General features: G+C 37.6%; 1 non-coding gene across 1 annotated transcript; it reads left to right on the forward strand.

Moving 5' to 3' along the window:
* Positions 1-5,570: 5,570 nt before the first annotated feature.
* LOC143384604 (small nucleolar RNA SNORA51) lies at positions 5,571-5,696 on the forward strand. The gene has a single exon (XR_013089396.1). It is a non-coding gene; the product is annotated as a small nucleolar RNA SNORA51 (small nucleolar RNA).
* Positions 5,697-5,974: the final 278 nt, after the last annotated feature.

Below are 5,974 nucleotides of genomic sequence, written 5' to 3' on the forward strand. Positions count from 1 at the left end.
AGACCAGAATCAAGGTGTCAGTGGGCCACACTCCCACAGGACGCTCTAGGGTAGAATCCATCTGCGCCTCTCCCGGGAACCAGTGGATGCAGGTGTTTCTGCACTTGTGGCTGCATCCCTTCCACGTCTGCCTCCATCTTCACCTGGGCTTCTTCCTCTGTGTGTCTTCTCCTCTTCTGTCTCTAACAAGACCCTGGACATTGGATTGAGGGCCCAACACATAATCTAAAATTATCTCATCTTGAGTTTTTTTTTTCCTTTAACTTAATTTCATCTGCAAAGACTCCTTTCCAAATAAGCTCACATTTCTGAACTTCAGTGGTCAGAAGATGGACATATGTTTGTGGAGAACCAAATCCCACCCACTACAAACAGACCCTGGAATGACACTTTCTGGATTCTAATCCCAGCTAAGTCACTTAGCAGTTGCATGACTTGGTAATACCCTTAACCATGCTGAACCCCTATTTTTCTCACTCTAATCTGGAGATAATAAAATGTCCCTGACATGTCTCAAGCACTCTCAGAGCGCATTGGCATGTTTTTACTCAATTGCGCCCTGATTCAGATATGCCAATGGTTAAGCATAAATCATACTATCATTATACATTCTTGTTGGATTGTGCCTTTACCAGTATGAAGTGATCCTCCTGTCTCTTCTGGTTGATTTTAGTTTGACATCTGCTTTCCTGAATATGAGAGCTGCAACCACTGCTGGCTTTGGGTCTCTATGTACATGGAAAATCTTTCCATCCTTTCACTTTCCACCTGTAGCTGTCTTTGCCCATGAAGTGAGTGACTTGCAGACAAAATATACTTGGGTCCTGTTTTTTATTCTGCTGTGCCAGTCTAGGTCTTTCAATGGAAGAATCGAGACCATTTACATTCAGTGTTATAATAGAGATGTTTATTACTTTCTGCCATTTTATCTATTTCTGATGTTTAATTTGGTCACAATCATCATTTGCTTAACATTCCTCTAATGCAATTCATCCATTTCCAACCTCTTGTTTGTGTTTTACTCTGTGTGTAGGATTTGTAAGGGTTGTGGGTTGGGGATTGGGATCTCTGATGACTTCATAGTTGGGGCATGCTTACCTGCTAGAAAGTTTCTGTGCAAAGGTATAGAATGTCTAGCTGCTTTAGCAGTGTTCTGCATGTGCTGGGGTCCTCTCAGCCTGGACCTTGATCTCAGGCAGACAGCTCCTGAAAATAAAGAAAGTCTCTTGTTAAAGAATCACAATGTTTCACCAAGCTCAGCTGAGCCTGACCGTGTTCAGATCACAGTCACTTTAAACAATGGACTTTCTTGAGAGCTACACAAAACTCTTAACGTTGTACATTGCAATTTTAGTATGTAACTGAGGAATAAGCTGCATAAGGTTCCTAACTCTGTAACCTACCTAATGATACAATGACAATAATGTACTACTGATGCCAGTGACCTAATGCAACTTATTGATACACATAAACTGGCAGCTTGAGCAAGAAGCCACTCTGTCATTCTGTCTGTCTGCCCTTCTGTCTGTCTGCCATTCTGCTTGTGCACCTTGCTTCTGTCTCCTTTTGATTTTATTATAGGATTTTTCTAAGCATTTTCTGTAATCATGGTTTTGTGGTCACAAATTCTGTTGGTTTATGCTTATCTTGGATGGATTTCCTTTCTATTTCAATTCTGAAGGATCACTTTACTGGATACAGTAATCTTTGCAGTTTTATTTTTTTTCCAGGGTTTGAGACACATCATTCCAAACCTTCCTGGATTTCTATCCCAGCTTACCTAACTTTCAGTTTCTTTTCTACCACTGTATCCAAAGAAAGCTTGTTGGCTGTGCTTCTTCTTCTATTCCCTCAATTACTCCCCATCCCAGAGCTGCCTTGATTGTGAAGGTGCTGGTTTCAGTTGAGCAAATTCTTTCCTGTGTGTGTGTGTTCTGGTCAGCAGAATTTCTGAGTCCTTCTGAGCTTCTGACATTCCAAGATTGTGGGTCCATGTTTTCCTGCTGTCACCCACCACTCTGTTCTGCTGTTCTCTCACTTCTTTGATTCCAAACTGTGAAGGAGTAGAAATCTGTATCCTACCTCATTGCCAGCATCTTGGATCATCTTCTCCCTTTGACATGTTGCATGAATGTGTGAAGCCATTGACCCTCAGAACCTGCACTGGAAAATAAATGAGTTAGATGAAACCATCACTGTTATGGACCTTCAGTGTATAAGATACATGAATTCTCTTGTCTCAGTCCCTAAAAACTAAAAGCACATAACTTATTGTCCTTCACACTCAAAGAAGTCACAGTTCATGGTTACACAGTCTCCTTCCAACTTATCATTCTTAGGGTACATCTGTTGATTTCACTGTAAACTTTTATTTTGAAATATCTTCATACTTAGGAAACTCTTGCAAAAACTATAACAAACACAAGAGTTCAGGTCACACAAATTTAATTTTTTTGACATTTGCAACATCTACTATGTCATTTTCCTGTAACTCCAGCTACTCAGGAGGATGGCAAGTTCAGGAAACTTAGCAAGACACTCCCTCAAAAAAAAAAATTAAAAAGGGCTGGGGATGTAGATCAGTGATAGAGCACCTGTCATGCATGAGACCCAGGAAAGAATCTCCAGTACCACAAAAAATAATTCAGTGTATATTTTCTAAGAACCATACTATAGCCTATAAGTTAAAGTAAAATCATAGAAATCAGTGAAATTAATGGCAATAATATATTATATCTAACTCATGATCAACACTCAAACTTAGCCAATTTTTTCAATCATATAATTATATTATGATGTGTGTGTGTGTGTGTGTGTGTGTGTGTGTGTGTGTGTGTACATGTTTTCTAGGATCCAATCCAGAGTTCACATTCTACCTAGTTTATATTTTCCTTTCATCTAGAAAATATCTGGCCGGCTTCTCTTTATTTTTTTAACATAACAATTTGACACTTTAAAACATTCAGGCCCATTGTTTTGTACAATAATCCTGAAGGAACTTTACATAATATGTTCCAAAAATGAATTTGGGTCTCAGTTCATGTATAAATTATACACATATAGGGAGGGAGGAGGGATAATGTAAATTTACAACAGAAATATTAGACTCATGCTCTAAGGACCAAGTTCCAATCATCACTTGGAAGTCATATTGATAGTAAGTACACATGATATAATAGATGATATGATGGATTTTACCTCTATGACCTTCCTCTTCTAATTCTGTGATCCCAGTCTACTTATTAATATATATATATATATATATATATATATATATATATATATATATATCTCCATCCCAATGCAGGGCATTCAATGAAACACCCCACCAGGTAGTCCTAAAAAATGTTGATGTCATGAAAGAACAAAAACTGTATGATAAAACACCACAGTTAAGAAGAGCCAAAAGAAACATGATGACCCTTTGTGATGTTGTGCCCTGGGTGGGATCTCGGAGCAAAGAGAGAACATTTAGGAAACACTCAAGGAAGACTGGACTATGTTTTCTCTCTTGCATTATGATATTTAAAATATGCATTGAATATGTTCACATTTCTATGTCCTTATGCTTGTTTTTCAATTTGTTTCCAGTCCAGGAATAGCAACTCAGATCACTGCCAGAAATTCTCTGTATGAGGCCAAAAGGGCATAATAATAGCAAACGGTTGACCATCGTTCACAATATCTATTTCTCAAATCTCACCCAGTTCACTGCAAAACAAATAGGGAAAATCAATGATTCTTTCATCTTGATGACAATATCTGATAGCCCAGCATCTTCCACCACCTTCAACAGGGGATTCATCAGGAAAAAAAAGTCACACCACACACAAGAGCTCATCATCATGACAGAAAACACTTTTGTTTTGAAGGGATATGTTTCCAGATTGTGGTGTCACCTAGGACAATATATGGGGAAAACAGTACGGTTTGGATGTAATGTGTCCCCCAAAAGCTTATGTGCAAAACAATGCAAGAAGATTCAGAGATGAAATCATTGTGTTAAGCAAGCTTTTGCCCAATTGGTGAATTAATCATCTGAAGGGATTAATTGCAGGATAACTGAAGGCAGGAGGTGTGTGGCTGGAGGAAGTGGGCATTAGAAGCATGGCTGTGGAATACAGGCCTGTGAAAAGCCTAAAAAAATAAAAAGAGGATTGCTTAACAAAGAAAGGCATTGAAAATTAACCAAAAGTTTTTTGTCAGATTAATTAGTGCAGCTACTACTCATTTTGCTGCATAATTCCAAGAAAATAGCCTTTACATCTGCTTTTTTAGGATGATTCTTCCAAAGGGCAACCACATGAGACTTTTAGTCCACTCCATTTACACATGGCATTTGGCATGTGACCTTCAGAATCAGGAGAAGTAATCGTAACAATGATAGTTAAAAATTACAGTGTGATTATTTTTGTTAAACTGGCGATCTGAATTTATAACTAATTTATCAGCGAAACCTTTACAATAATATGTGGTATCATTTTTTCCATGTTCGCATATGATTATATCTTGAGATATTATTTGCTTAGAAAAGTGTGATAATCTACATGGCCCCAACGTCATAATTCCTTTAGAAAACCTAGTTTCTGGGCCAGGGTGTAGCTCAGTGGTAGGGCACTTGCCTACCACATGTGAAGTCCTGGGTTCCATCACCAGCACCACAAAATAAATTAATAAATTTTCAAAACAAGGCCTTTGTTACTAGAGACTAAACTTATCACCATGCTTTACTACTTTTTACAACAGCAGTGAATTAAGAATGGGTATATGGGTTAGATTTTTTTAACAAGAAAGAAAAGGATAAAAAGCAATAAAACCATGCCTCTCTATTCCCAGGTTAGATCTGTGCACTTTGCTTCATCTAAAATATACATAGGAGGCTGAGATTAATTTTTAAGTTGATGGAATCAATTATAATTAGATAATGCATTATAAAAATCATTATGTCCTGGAAAGCTGTATTAAATATTGACTGGCCTGATCCAAGGGTATTCTAGTGATCTATTTTCATGATCTGTGGAACCTTTACCTTCTCAGGACACATCACCCCTCATGGACTACCTAGGAGAAGTGCAGCTATGAAAATCACCCACTTAGTGGTAAGGTATCTGATTTTAAGATTAAAGCAATTATATATGTTAGTCAGCTTTGCCTGTCTGTGACAAAATTCCTGAAGTGAACAAATTAAAAGAGAAAGGTTTATTTTGACTCAGAGGCACATCATGGTGACCAGGAAGCAAAGAGAGAGAACAAATGGAAAGGTCTCCATATCACCTTCAAAACTTTATCCCAGGAGATGTAACCTCTTTCCATTAGGCTCCATCACCTAAATGCTCCACAAACACCCATAATCCTAAAGGCTGGGAAGCAAACCCTTAATACATGGGCTTTGGTGAACACTTCAAAACCAACACAACAATTTACTTATTTTACAGCCATTTGGCTTATTACTAATGTTGACCACTTTTAATTTACAAGACAGTGCCTGGAACAAAATAGCCCTTCTATGTTGGTTTTCTGGATCAACAAAAAAAATGTGATTTAATAAATTCTATTAAATTATTAATTTGGGTCCCCTGATGCTTACCACAGGCTGTGTTCTTACACTGGCTGTATAGCAAGAGGAGGCAGAGTAAGTCTACCCCATGTACACCTCAGCCCAGTGCCTGGTCTGCATTGTGAATGGGGAAATATGGAGTTGGATAAAAAAAATGAAAGAAAGAACAAAAAAATAAATAAATAAACTACTAATTCGGTTTAAGGGCAATAATTAACAAGTGTTTTGACACAACCACAGTCCTTCAGATTACAATATTAAAATTATGAAATATGTTAACACCAGAATAGCAAACATAAATAAAGATGAATAATCTCTAATGAGCTTTATTCAAAACTTGATGCCAACAGAACATTACAGCTTCAGTATTTAGAAGCAATAGGAAACCTAGATAAGAACATTTTGTCCACCTAAAGA

The sequence above is a fragment of the Callospermophilus lateralis genome, chromosome 18, assembly GCF_048772815.1.
Source record: "Callospermophilus lateralis isolate mCalLat2 chromosome 18, mCalLat2.hap1, whole genome shotgun sequence".
NCBI classification, from domain to species: domain Eukaryota; kingdom Metazoa; phylum Chordata; class Mammalia; order Rodentia; family Sciuridae; genus Callospermophilus; species Callospermophilus lateralis.